The 13,373-nt window shown below is 42.0% G+C and overlaps 1 protein-coding gene across 6 annotated transcripts in view; it reads right to left on the reverse strand.

Moving 5' to 3' along the window:
• The window catches only part of tdrd6a (tudor domain containing 6a), a 36,303-nt gene that overhangs the window by 19,550 nt on the left and 3,380 nt on the right, over positions 1-13,373 (reverse strand). For all 6 annotated transcript variants that reach the window (XM_032542820.1, XM_032542819.1, XM_032542822.1 and 3 more), the window contains exon 2: positions 12,497-12,574. The gene's annotated coding sequence lies outside the window, so the exon portion shown is untranslated. The remainder of the gene's footprint in view (positions 1-12,496; positions 12,575-13,373) is intronic.

The raw sequence follows: 13,373 nt of genomic DNA on the forward strand, positions 1-13,373 counted from the left end.
CGAAAACACAGACGCCACCGCCGCCGGCCCGAAACAGCACCGCCACGGAAGCGGTATGTTGTAACTGTGTCAATTAGTAGGCCTAATGTGTACACAGTGTAAATAGGTTACTGCCGCGTGTCTATTGGGGACGCATTGTTGGTTGCTTGTGTGGTTTATTGTCTTGATGTGGTTGATGAGGCATCAGTGGATTGCTTGATTGAACGGTGTGGATTATTGTCATTTGTGATACCTTGGGAAAAGACAACAAGTGGATCATAAGCCATTTCAAAATCAATTTCAGAAAAGGATGGAAGGACAAAAAAGAGAAATCACACTCACCTCTAAAGCTCTGGAGAATAAAATTGAGAAACTTCAGAAAGAACGCAAAGGAAAGGTTCACAGAATTAAAGGTCTAATACAGACAATAAAGGATCTAATGCAAAATGATGACAATGCCTCACAGGTGAGATTTCATCTGGAGATTATGAATCAAATGGTGGATGAAGCTACTCAGTTGCATGAGTCTGTGATTCTTGTACTTCCTAAAGAGGAACATGAAAAACAAAATGAATGGTTTTCAAGTGTACTTAAACGCCATAACGGACTGCAAGAGGATGCAAAAGGATGGCTTTCTGAAACTGGGAGACAAAAAAGCAATACAATCGCCCATATTTCCACAAATGATGTTTCCCTGTCTGTATTACAAAAGGAACCACAGGAGCTGGATGTAAATCAAGATGAGAATAATTCTCATGTTTTACAACAATTGGGACAATTATCGGTCATACAAGATGAAGTTAAACCAAGTGACAGTGTGTCAAATACCGGAAGTGGAAGGTCTAATGGGAGGAGCTCGCTGGATCGAGGTCAAGTCTCAACAACATCGTCAGCAGTATTAAAGCTGAGGCCAACATGGCTGCTCTCATTGCCGACAAAACTACTGAAGGATAAACATGAGTTAGAAGAAATGGAGGAGCAACTAAGGAAAAAAAAGGAACATCTGCATGGAAGTGGAAATAGCCGCAACAAAGGCTAAAGTGAATGTGCTTAGAAGCTCAGGAGGTTCTCGTGTTTCAATTCATCCATCTGTAAGGTCCAATGGCATGAATTCTTATTTTGAAAGGGGACAAATGAAAGACAAATTACTCAGTGCTAAAGCAAACCCATTTGTGCCTGAAACAAATATCCCAATACCAGCAAAACCTACTTTGGATGCTAACCCTCAAGAGGAAAATACCACAACACAAACCCTTAACTCACCACTACCATGTCAGCACCACAGTAATCAGCCTGTAGCACTGGCGCCAAGCAGCAATAACCACAGTCAAATAATTACGGTTTTGGAAAAACAAAATGAAATAACTGCATTATTGGTTCAGCACCAATCTCTTTCATTTCTGCCAAAACGAGATATTCAAGATTTTGATGGTAATCCTTTGCAATATCACACCTTCATAAGGGCTTTTGAACACAGCATTGAAGAGAAAACAGACAATCCTAAAGACTGTTTATATTTTCTGAACAATACACCAGGGGGCAGCCAAGGGAGTTGTCAGAAGCTGCCAACATATGTCAAAGCAAAGGCTTGCTACAAGAGCATTTGGTAATGCACAGAAAATGCTTCTGCTTATATGGAAAGGCTCTTTCATGGACACCTATTAAGCCAGAGGATGTGAAATCTCTACAGGCCTACAGTTGTTTCTGAGAGGATGGTAATACCATGGAAGAGTGAGTATCATGGGAGAATTGAACATGCCTGCCAATAATGTTGACCATTGTGAAGAAGTTGCCCTATAAAAATAGGGACAGATGGAGAACTGTGGCATGGGAGTTGCAAGAAAGGCGGGCAGGAGAGCCTTTACGACATTGTGGACTTCATTGAAAGACAAGTGAAAATAGCAGGTGATCCATATTTGGAGATATACAGGATATGCCATTAAGGACAGCAATTAAGGATGTGAGGAAATCTAAGTTTGAATCTTACTCTAAAGACAAGAGAAGTAGCTTTGCTACCACCATTGCAACAGTGGAAAGGAAAGTTGAACCTGGACCAAAATGGAAGGAGAGGAGCTCATCTGGTGTAAAGGCTTGTATGTTTTGTGGAGGTGCGCACACCTTGGATCTCTGCATCCAATTGGAGAGGAGGGTGCACAATGAGAAAATTGCTTTCTTAAAGGAACATGGGGTGTGTTTTGGCTGCTTGTGCATTGGGCACATGAGTAGAGACTGCAGGAAACGTCTCTCATGCAAGGTATGCAGTCAGAGGCACCCTAGTGTACTCCATATTTCCCCAAAGGAGAAGGAAACAAATTTTGTGCAAGCCAAAGGAGAATTGGAGACAGCAATGAGCAGTGCTCTGATCTCTGTTCAATCAAGTGGTCTAACAGGGGCCGGTGAGCAAGACTGTACACTCCCCATAGTTCCAGTTCAAGTAAAGTCCAAAAAGGGATATAAGACCTTGATCACTTACGCTTTCCTGGATCCTGGGAGTTCAGCATCATTCTGCACAGAGCGGCTGATGAACAAGCTAAATCTCAGAGGAAGAAGAACAGGTATTCTTCTACGGACAATGGGTCAGGAAAAGGTTGTTGGAAGCCATATTGTTTCAGATTTGGAGGTAGCTGAATTAGACGGTGATTGTTTTTGTGACCTGCCTGATATTTATACACAGAAAAACATGCCAGTTCATCGAGGCAACATTCCTCGTCAGAAAGATCTTCAACGGTGGCCACATCTGAAATATGTACAGATAAGAGAGATTGATTCAGAGATTGACCTGCTGATTGGAACCAACGTCCCAAAGGCACTGGAGCCGTGGCAAGTTGTCCGAAGCATGGATGGGAGTCCATACGCAATCAAAACTATGCTGGGATGGACTGTAAATGGACCTCTCAAAGGTGACGGCAGTAGAGAAACTACTTGTGGACAGCCAGATGTCACTGTCAATAGAATCTCTGTGGCAAGTTTGGATGATTTGTGGAAGCAGCAGCTAAAGAACGATTTTCCTGAATGCAGTCAGGATGAGCAGATGGGGTTATCAAGAGAGGACGGTCAGTTCCTGGAATACGTTACAAAAACTGTCAAGTGGAAGGATGGCCATTACAGTATTGGATTACCGTTGAGGAAAAGGGATGTAAATATGCCAAATAACAGGAGAGTTGCCGAACAGCGTGCTCTGAGCCTGAAGAGGAGGTTCAGCAAAGATCCTTCATTTCACACTGACTATACTGCTTTCATGAATGATGTCCTCTCCAAGGGCTATGCAGAGATGGTACCACCTGAGGATCTGGAAAGGAGTGACGGTAGGGTATGGTATATACCACATCATGGTGTATATCACCCAAAGAAGAAAAAGATCAGGGTTGTTTTCGATTGCGGAGCTACTTTCCAAGGAACCTCATTGAATGCACAGCTCCTGCAAGGACCTGATCTTACTAGCAAATTAGTTGGAGTTATGACGAGATTTCGAAAGGATCCTGTTGTACTCATGGCAGACATCGAGGCAATGTTCCATCAGGTCAAAGTACCAGCTGAGGATTCAGATCTGTTGAGGTTTCTTTGGTGGCCGAATGGAGACCATAATCAGAACTTGGTAGAGCATAAATTGGTTGCGCATCTGTTTGGAGCTACATCTTCACCAAGTTGCGCAAGTTTTGCCCTCAGGAAATGTGCGGAGGATAATCGGGAAAAGTTCAGCCCCAAGGCAATTGAAACAGTTCTGCACAATTTCTATGTGGATGACTGCCTTACATCAGTAGCATCTGAGGAGGAGGCATTGAAACTTTACAAAGACCTTTGTGCCCTTTGTGCTAGAGGGGGCTTTCGACTCATGAAGTGGATTAGCAACAGACGTTCTGTGCTGGCGGCTATACCTACCGCAGAGAGAGCGAAAGAGGTTAAGGATTTGGATTTGGATAATGATACGCTTCCTGTAGAAAGAGCATTGGGTGTACAGTGGTGCGTTCAGTCCGATACCTTTAAGTTCAAAGTCAGTATCAAAGAGCAACCCTTAACCAGAAGAGGGATCCTCTCCACTGTCAGTTCAATATATGACCCCTTAGGAATCTTGGTACCTGTTGTCTTGTCTGCCAAAAGGATCCTTCAAGATTTGTGCAGAAAGAACCTTGGTTGGGATGATGTTGTACCTGACTCGGCTGTACAGGAGTGGAGAAGTTGGCTGAAGGAGCTCTGTCAGCTTGAAAGTTTTAAGGTTGACAGATGTCTGAAACCTGTGGACTTTGGGGAGGTACTTTCTGCTCAGTTACACCACTTTGCAGATGCCTGTGAGAGTGGCTATGGAACAGTTACCTACCTGCTTTTACACAACATTCACAGACAAGTTCACTGTGCTTTCATAATGGGTAAGGCCAGAGTGGCCCCATTGAAACCAATTACCATCCCTCGTATGGAGTTGACAGCTGCTATGGTTGCAAGTCGAATGGATGAGTTGTGGAGGAAGGAATTGCAGATGAAACTTCAGGATTCCATTTTTTGGACCGATAGTACTTCCGTACTAAAGTACATCAGCAATGAGACCTCAAGGTTTCGGACCTTTGTAGCCAATCGGGTTTCAAAGATAATCAGCATATCAAAACCATCTCAGTGGAGATACGTTAACACCACAAGCAATCCTGCTGACCTGGCTTCGAGGGGAATAAAGGTGGCAATGCTTCTCAAGGAAAATATTTGGGTGTCTGGACCTCAGTTTCTTGTTGGACCGGAAGAGAGGTGGCCTGAAAATCCTGATGGCTCTGGGAGAATCTTACCGGACGACCCTGAAGTCAAGATGAGCTTGATGGTGAACGCTGTACAGGCTGAAGAGAAGATGGATGCAGTCACTTGCTTGATCAATCACTTTTCCTCCTTGATCCGTCTGAAGAAGAGTGTTGGTTGGATTCTTAAGCTTAGGAGCCTGCTATTGTGCTTCAGTCGGAAGAGAAAAGAGTTGAGTTTGACTCTTGCTCAAGGTGGCTTGAATAAGGACCAACAGGAGAGGGCAATAGTAAAGGAGATGCAGAGTATCAAGGCTCAGACTGCCTGTGATCCTCTTTCAATTGAGGAATTTAGAAAGGCTGAGATGGAGATTATAAGGTTTTGTCAGAAAAGGAGCTTTCCAGAAGAACTCAATAGTTTGCAAAAGGGTGAAAATGTGAAAAGGACCAGCCACATTTACAAGCTTAACCCAGTACTTGAAGATGGTATCTTGAGAGTTGGAGGACGGCTAAGCAGAGCAGCTATGCCCGAAGAATCTAAGCATCCTGCCATATTGTCAAAAGATTTGCACATTTCTGACCTCATTCTTCAGCATATACATCGAGAGGTGGGACATGGTGGCCGCAACCACATGCTAGCTAACCTGCAGCAAAGATATTGGATCCCAGGGGCTAGTGTGGCTATAAGGAAAATCCTGTCAAAATGTATTGTCTGTCGCCGGTTGCATGCAGCTCCAGGGCAACAGCAGATGGCGGATTTACCTCAGGACAGAGTTTCTCCAGATGAACCTCCATTCACTCGTGTTGGAGTGGATTACTTCGGACCTTTTGAAGTCAAGCGGGGAAGGAGTATAGTGAAAAGGTATGGAGTTCTTTTCACGTGCCTTTCCATAAGAGCCATACACATCGAAGTAGCATCGTCGTTGGACACTGATTCCTTTGTTAATGCTCTTCGGCGTTTTATAGCAAGACGTGGACAAATACTGGAATTGCGCTCAGACAATGGGACAAACTTTGTTGGCGCTGAGCGTGAGTTACGGAAGGCAATGGAGGGTTGGAATCTTGCTCAAATCAACAACACCCTCCTTCAGAAAGGAATTAAGTGGGTTTTCAATCCCCCCACAGGATCACATCATGGAGGAGTTTGGGAGAGGTTGATAAGATCGGTGAGGAAGGTTCTGAATTCCACCCTGAAGGTGCAGAACCTTGATGAGGAAAATCTTCACACAGTTCTTTGCGAAGCAGAAGCTATCATAAATAGTCGTCCCATTACCAAGGCATCTACTGATCCCAATGATTTGGAACCACTAACCCCTAACCATCTTTTGCTGCTAAAAATCAAGCCATCTTTGCCAATGGGACAGTTCCAAAAGGAGGACATTTATGCTCGTCGCAGATGGAAACAAGTTCAGTACATAACTGACTTGTTTTGGAAACGTTGGATTAAGGAATACTTGCCTCTTCTTCAGGAGCGTCAGAAGTGGTCGAGGATCAAGCGCAACTTTCTTCCTGGAGATATTGTACTTATAGTTGACGACTCAGCACCTTGCAACTCATGGCTTACAGGAAGGATTGTACAAACCATCCCTGATAGAAGAGGACTTGTTCGTCAGGTGAAAATCAAGACAAAGACCAGCTATTTGGATAGGCCTATTTCAAAGATTTGCCTTTTACAGGAAGCAGAGGATTCATGAGGACATCAAGCTCACCTTTTGAGCTTCATAGACTTTGACTGTGACTTAGACATTGTCTCAGAGGTTTTTTGGCTCTACATGACTGACTAAGTGATTGTACTAATCACTCTTTTTAAAGAGTCTATGGATTCTTTCTACGCGTTTTTGGTTGTTTTTTTTTTAGCTCAAGAAGAAAAGGACATTTTTAAATGGACTATTTATCCTTAAAAAAAAAAAAAAAAAAGAAAGGGAGAAACGATTGTCTGTCTCCTACATAATATGTATTCATGTAATTATTGTGGTAGAATAATTAGGGGCCGGAATGTAGGAGCCACATTATATGTTTATGGTTTAATTTATTGTATTGTTTATGCGCTAATAGGTGGTGGGCGTTTGCAGGTTGAGCGGAAGTTATTATATTGTGCTTCACCGTGCACCTGGTTTTTTGGGCTGACGGAGAGGGGGTGAAGTGGGAGGAACACTTTTGTTGACCGCACCGAGCACAACGCAGCACACCGTATAATGCAATTATTTCTACGCTACATTAACAATTACATAAGGTAACAGCAATGTTCATTGTATTGTACATATGGAAGACGAAGAACAATAAAATAATTTGAATACGATCAAGAGCGCGTCACAGGTGTGTGCATCTCTCAGCGTTTAGTCCCTCGCGGCAGCAGTCTTTTGGACTGCTTACAGCCGCAATAGCGCGGATATGCGCTTCACACTGTGAGCCTGGTACGAACGCCACCCGGCAGAAAGGTGAGAGAAAGAAAAAAAAAAAAAAGAGTCGCTGTCCAAAGGATAACTAGCCAGTGGAAATCTGTGTGTTGGTGTCTTTGAGAACTGTAAGTTCTATAACTTCTGTTGTCAGGTCATTGTTGGCTAGTGATTTTGTTGTTTGTGTTCTTCACCTGTTAGCTAGATTGCACCTGGCTGTTGATTCGATATAATTGTTGTATGCCCTTGCTCACATTTGTATTTTATGTGCATTATTTACATGCTACAGTAGTTAAACTGCATTAAGATTATGTAATTAATAGTGGGTTTATTGTTATTATTTGCAAGCCTATATATGATTCCTATGCATTGTGTATGGTAGCCTTTACAGTGTTATTTATTTACAGCATTTGACCGGCATTGAATCAGCAAATGTCACGTGAAAATCTGCCAATTCCAGTCCCCAGCCGGTCAATCGGTGCATCTCTAACTATTACAATTTCATAAACACAAAATTATGACATTTAACATTTTATCTAACCAACATTCCAAAAGACATTTAGTTTTCCATCACATAGGACAAAAAAGCAACACATCTGATAAAGTGTCAGAAAGAAATGTTTGATATTTTTGCTTCAACAACTAAGAATCAACAATCAATTAATTCTTCCGCTTTTCCACAATAGCCATTTTAACACTCAAAAGGCATTTTGAATTGCATGCAACTCTTATTATAAAAGCCCTTTATCTCTCGGTCCATTACTTTTCTTAAAATGGGTTAATTAATCATTTAGTGAGTTATGGGGGGGGTGGTATGAAAAGAAAATGATAACATCATTTATGCCTAAAACCGCCAGTGGGTAATTTTTGCCCCTGCTGTATGCTGTGTGCACAGCATTCACAAAACAGCTAATCGCCTAGCAACGCATATTGTTTACAAGTCTTTTGAGACAGATGAGAAATCATCTTAGGACGAGGAGCCCCCAGCTCGCCCGTATCTTTGCAGTGCACCAGCCCTCCGACACTGACGCGACAGGTGCCTCAGTCACGGTCAAGCGACGTTACCCATCCTAGTTAGACGTAACTCGTGTAACACTTCCTAACTTTCGCTTACTGCACTAGTTACCTGAAGTAATTATAAATATTTATAATCATTAGTGTCGGCTCAACCAATAGGGGTGGAACAGTCTACAACTGGGAGCCAACACTGAGAGCAGCCTGTGCTTGTTTCTGATCTGTAACAAAAGAGCCTAAAGGCCATACACTGACTTTTAAATAGTTAACCTACCTTGTTAAGTCGTACTTTTGTTTTGTGTTAAGAGACATTGAAATGCTTAGCGAAGTTTAGTCTACACCTTAGTGTCAACTTGCAGTGTAATTCATAAATGGAAAAAGATATGTTTTATGATGGTTAATGTTTCAATGGGTTATATGCTTAAAAGGTTAGAACAGTCTGAATGCAGGTACATGGGTACCATTTATTTAGATAATTATTGGATGTGCAATTCTGTTATAGTCCAGTCATTTTAAGCCAAAATGGGGGTCAACCTAGAACTTATTTTGTATCCTCAATATGTCCTGAGTAAGGAAAAAACAAACAAATGTCAGAATAAGGGGCAAAGATTCAGTCGTTCATTCAAGGTCCATTCAACAGTCAATGAACAAGCTGTCACTCAGGTAAGAAAGATTTCCTTTTGATATTCTCCTACATGGATTATTCAACCAATAAATCATATTTGGTGATCAACTACAATTTATTGGGAACATCTGGATGTGTGTTAAGCTGTGGTACAACTATTATAATATAATTAATAAAGGCTGGTTTAAAGCACTTCTTCCTGCCTTTATGATCAGAATCAGAAATACTTTATTGGTGTCCCTTCGGGGATCAATAAAGTATTTCTGATTCTGATTCTTATGTATTAATGGTCACGGGTAGGGTTGGATACCTAACCCTGTACTTTTACCAGTACAGACCGTATCATGTCAGTATTACAGAGTATTGGTTCACGTTAAATCAAACTGTGCCAAATTTCAGTCCCTGAGAGCGCGTAAGCGCAAGCTTATCTGTCTGTTGACAGAGAGCGGAGCTCCAACACACACGCAGAAGTGCGGACGGAGCAAACTAAGTTGACTCTGCAGTTTTGTTGAAGTCACAGTGAGTTACGGCAATGCCGATAAAAGTAGTGTGTGGTTGCAGTCTTTCAAAACTTCACGCAAACACGATTCCCTGTGTAAGGGATAATGTAGAGTGATTTAGTGGTGAATCAGGAGTTTGATTTAAATACGACTATTGCTTGCGCTAAAGAAAATATTCTGTTACGTCTCTACGGTTGGAATTCTGCGTCCATAGCAACGTAAACTCTCAAGCTGTTTAACGCAACCCTTCGTCTAATACTCAAACCACAGCATCTACCCCTCCTGCAGCGAATACATTTCTGGCAAAAGCCACCGCTTCAAGCACACATTTTATCCCCTTTAAGGGCTGTGGTAGCAGCCGTATATTTTATGAGTTGGGCTGTTATGTGGTGCTACCGTGCTATTGCTATAGGTGGACAAATTACCCAGCTGCTGTTTTAGTCACTGCAGGAATTGACACATTAGCTAAAGCAGTGTAGTAAGCTAGCGGGCTATCGGCTGCTCTAATTCACATTAAACTGAACATTTCCGTTGACGGTGAAGTGAGACACGGTGAATGGCTTCTTTGGGAATATTAATGCTGACGTTTATGTCCTCAATCCTCTATTTTTTTCTTGCAGCACAGCCGCTGCAGTTGACACACCTGTAACGTTAACCATTTGCAATAAAATCTAACTAATTACAGTTGTTGTCCCTACACCTGTTACTGCGCTGCAATCATAGACCATATATAAAGATGTAGCAATAGGCGCTCACCAGATCTGTTGTCATTGCTTGAATTAGAGGATAGAAGTTGATCCACGTTTACCCACTTTATGCCACAGCTGATAAATTATGATTGATAGTTGCTGTCCAACAGAGTTAACAGAACTGCATCCATGGCAATCCTTGGCTATACATGGCAACCGTATGTTACACTTAGCGTCTATTATCAAGAAAATATGAGACCGCAAGAATGTTTTTATGTAATAAGATATGATCTCAGGAAGTGTCTCAGTGGTTTCTATGCCCTGGGGACTGACTGACAGGCTGAGGTTGTAAGGCAAGTAGGGCTGCACAATTAATCGAATTTTAATCGCGATCACGATTTGGACTTCCCACGTCAATTTGCGTGATAGAGCGATTATTTTTTTAAAGCGTCATTCATAGAACGCTCCGGGTTTTTTGCAAAGCCCATCTCCCGCTCATAAAGCCGTCTGCTCATGAGCCAGTCAGAGTAGTTCACTGCACCCCGTGCAGCTAAGTTTCTAGATGTAGACAGTCACAGAGGACAGAGTAGCGTGAGGAAAACTCAACAGATAGCAGTCGGTATAACGTCAGTCTCAAGGTTTACCAGTTTACCATTAAACGCAACACTTTGTCCATTTGTTGTTTTTCAGACAGCAGTGACCAGTGCTAGTCAGCGTCTGTTAGCTGTTAGCTAGTAGCGTCTGTTAGCAGTTAGCTCTTCTAGGACGCCCCGGTGCTAATGTCCTCGCATCCGCTGCAATGCTGCTTATATGGATACGGTTTAACTTTGCGTTACAGACCCATTTCGTCTGTAAAGCCGTGCCTGTGTTGGATCTTCTTACGCTCTCTCGTCCTACTCTCTCTCCTTTACTCTCCGCGCCCGCCACCCAGCGGCCGCCGGTCCACACTTATGATATATGTCTACAGTTTTAATTTTTCATAAACAGCTGTATATTGTTAAGTATGAGGGGCAAACCTGATTTGTACCAGTGTTTCCGCGGTAACGTTATCGCGGGCGCTACGGCGAAGAACACAGAAGAGTTTTGAATGCAGCTAACTTCAGGTGGTAGAGTAACAGCGTGAGACGGAGCTGCTGGACCGTAGCCTGGACCATGGCCAGAATTCATAGTTCATAAAAATGCAGCACAGTGAAGATACAGACGTTTAATAAACACGAAGTGTGTGATCCGCCGTTCGACCGTGCTGGACCCGTTCATATGAGTCAGGTCTCTGTGAGTAGCGTCCATCACACTCCCTCCGCAGTTATAAATAGCCTATGTGACAATAAAATTTGTTTTGGTTAAAATCAACAAATAATCGTGTTACATATCACATTTAAGCAAAAAAGGCAACTCAAAGTGCTTTACATGAAACATTAAGAGAGACTCTCATTGGCTAGCTGTTAGCCAATCCGAGTCAAGCAGATTAGTTTGTTGAATATTAATGAGAACTGGCACAAATCGAGCCGAGTCTTCCTGCAGGCTTTCTATACCACACTAGAATGGCTTGAAACAAGGCAACAAATGAGTCCATGGTAGAACTTTACCACAAAGTAATGAAATACGTGTGGTAGGGTACCTTTAAAATATTTCTACAAAAGGCACATACCAAATGTCAATTATACAGTTACACATATCACATAGTAAGAATCTTCAAGATGGTATTCAATTAAAGTCCCTATAAATGTTTTTACACAAGAATTGTCTGCCATCTCGTTAAAGTAGCCTTTTTATGATTTTTTGTATTTCCTGTCGTCTCTATAATGTTACAATCTCGGGTGTTAATGTTAAACGTGGCTGAAGCTTCAAATAATGAGATAATCGTATTTAACAGAAGTTCCTGTGAGCTTATACCTCAGATTTCTAACTGTTTTGAATGCTTCAGTTTCAACATGTTTTTTCTACTCTTGGCTCCGCTTAATGTAATACCAAGCTGAGTTTTCTATATGTGATAGTCTGCTACAGGCAGGCAGTTACAGCCACATGCTAAAGGTAGCGAAAGCTGTAATCTTGACTGCAAATGTTACCAACTTCACACAAATTACGATTTGCATTTCTGCTGCAACATGTCCAGTTGTGTAGTATTGGGTTCGGAAGCTTTTAACGACAGATTTTGACGGTAGAAAGTGCTCCGCAAGTTGTTACGGCGCATGGTTGCTTTCAGTTCAACATGGTAAGCTGGGAAGACTGGCCGACCAGGTTCACCTCTACAAACATCTGTACGATTCTTAATGTACAGACCACAGTGAGTCAAACAGCCTTAACCCTTTGAACTCTGCAATAGAAGTGGTCAGCCAGTGCCTACTTTGGTTTTCTTATTGTGAGGTTATTTCTTGGAGTATCATCAAATGCTTTATACCCATAAAATCAAGACACCTAACCTAAAAGGTTTGAAGTCAATGAAACAAAAGTATGAAAATGTCAAACTAAAAATTGTAATTTTTTGCACAAATCCGTTACTGTAACTCCATGAGAATTAAGCTCATAAGATGCTAAAACTATAAAATTGTTGGCCAATGCAAATTCACAAAATACTCACAGCGTCTGTTGTATTTTATGTTCACGGACGATGACAGAGCTTGCCCAGATCTTGCTGAGAGTAGATGCAGTGGGCAATCTGAAAACAGGCCCAAAGCACATGTAAAAATACAGAAACTCCCATTGACACGGTTAATTACTTGCATGCAATCAAATACTGAGAAGCAATGATGATGAAGATACGCAATAATCTAAAACAAAGTTTAGCCAGAAGCCAACACACTGCACCAATCTTAACCTTTTCCACAAAAAGTAATTAAAAAAAATGAATCCAGAACATTGACATTATATGATTAAATTCACTTTTAAGAAATGTAATTTTAGGTATTAAGCTTTTACTACCTGGTTACTGTGTGTGTGTGTGTGTGTGTGTGTGTGTGTGTGTGTGTGTGTGTGTGTGTGTGTGTGTGTGCGTGCACTTAAAACAAAAGGAATAGGCCAACTATTGACCCTGTCCGGACGTTTTTGGAGATTATTTGCAGATTATTTGTATGCGAGTATGTAAGAGAACTGGCATCTCTCCAGCTACCAGTCCACCACCATACTTTTAGTTGGTACGGGGATTGAACCAGCGACCCTCCGTTTCCCAACCCAAACTCCCAGCTATGGCTATGTTAGATCTCTCAACTGCAAGATGCTATCCTATCAATATGGGCCAACATTTCTAAAGAATGCTTTCAGCACCTTGTTGAATCAATGCCACGCAGAATTAAGGCAGTTCTGAAGGCGAAAGGGGGTCAAACACAGTATTAGTATGGTGTTCCTAATAATCGTATAGGTGAGTGTAGTTAGCATAAAGAAACAAGCAGATCTCAGTTTGATCTAACGTAATTTACACTGCTAGTGCGCGCGACATGCAGGTCTGATCAATTTATCAA

This window comes from Etheostoma spectabile, chromosome 18 (genome assembly GCF_008692095.1).
Source record: "Etheostoma spectabile isolate EspeVRDwgs_2016 chromosome 18, UIUC_Espe_1.0, whole genome shotgun sequence".
NCBI lineage: Eukaryota > Metazoa > Chordata > Actinopteri > Perciformes > Percidae > Etheostoma > Etheostoma spectabile.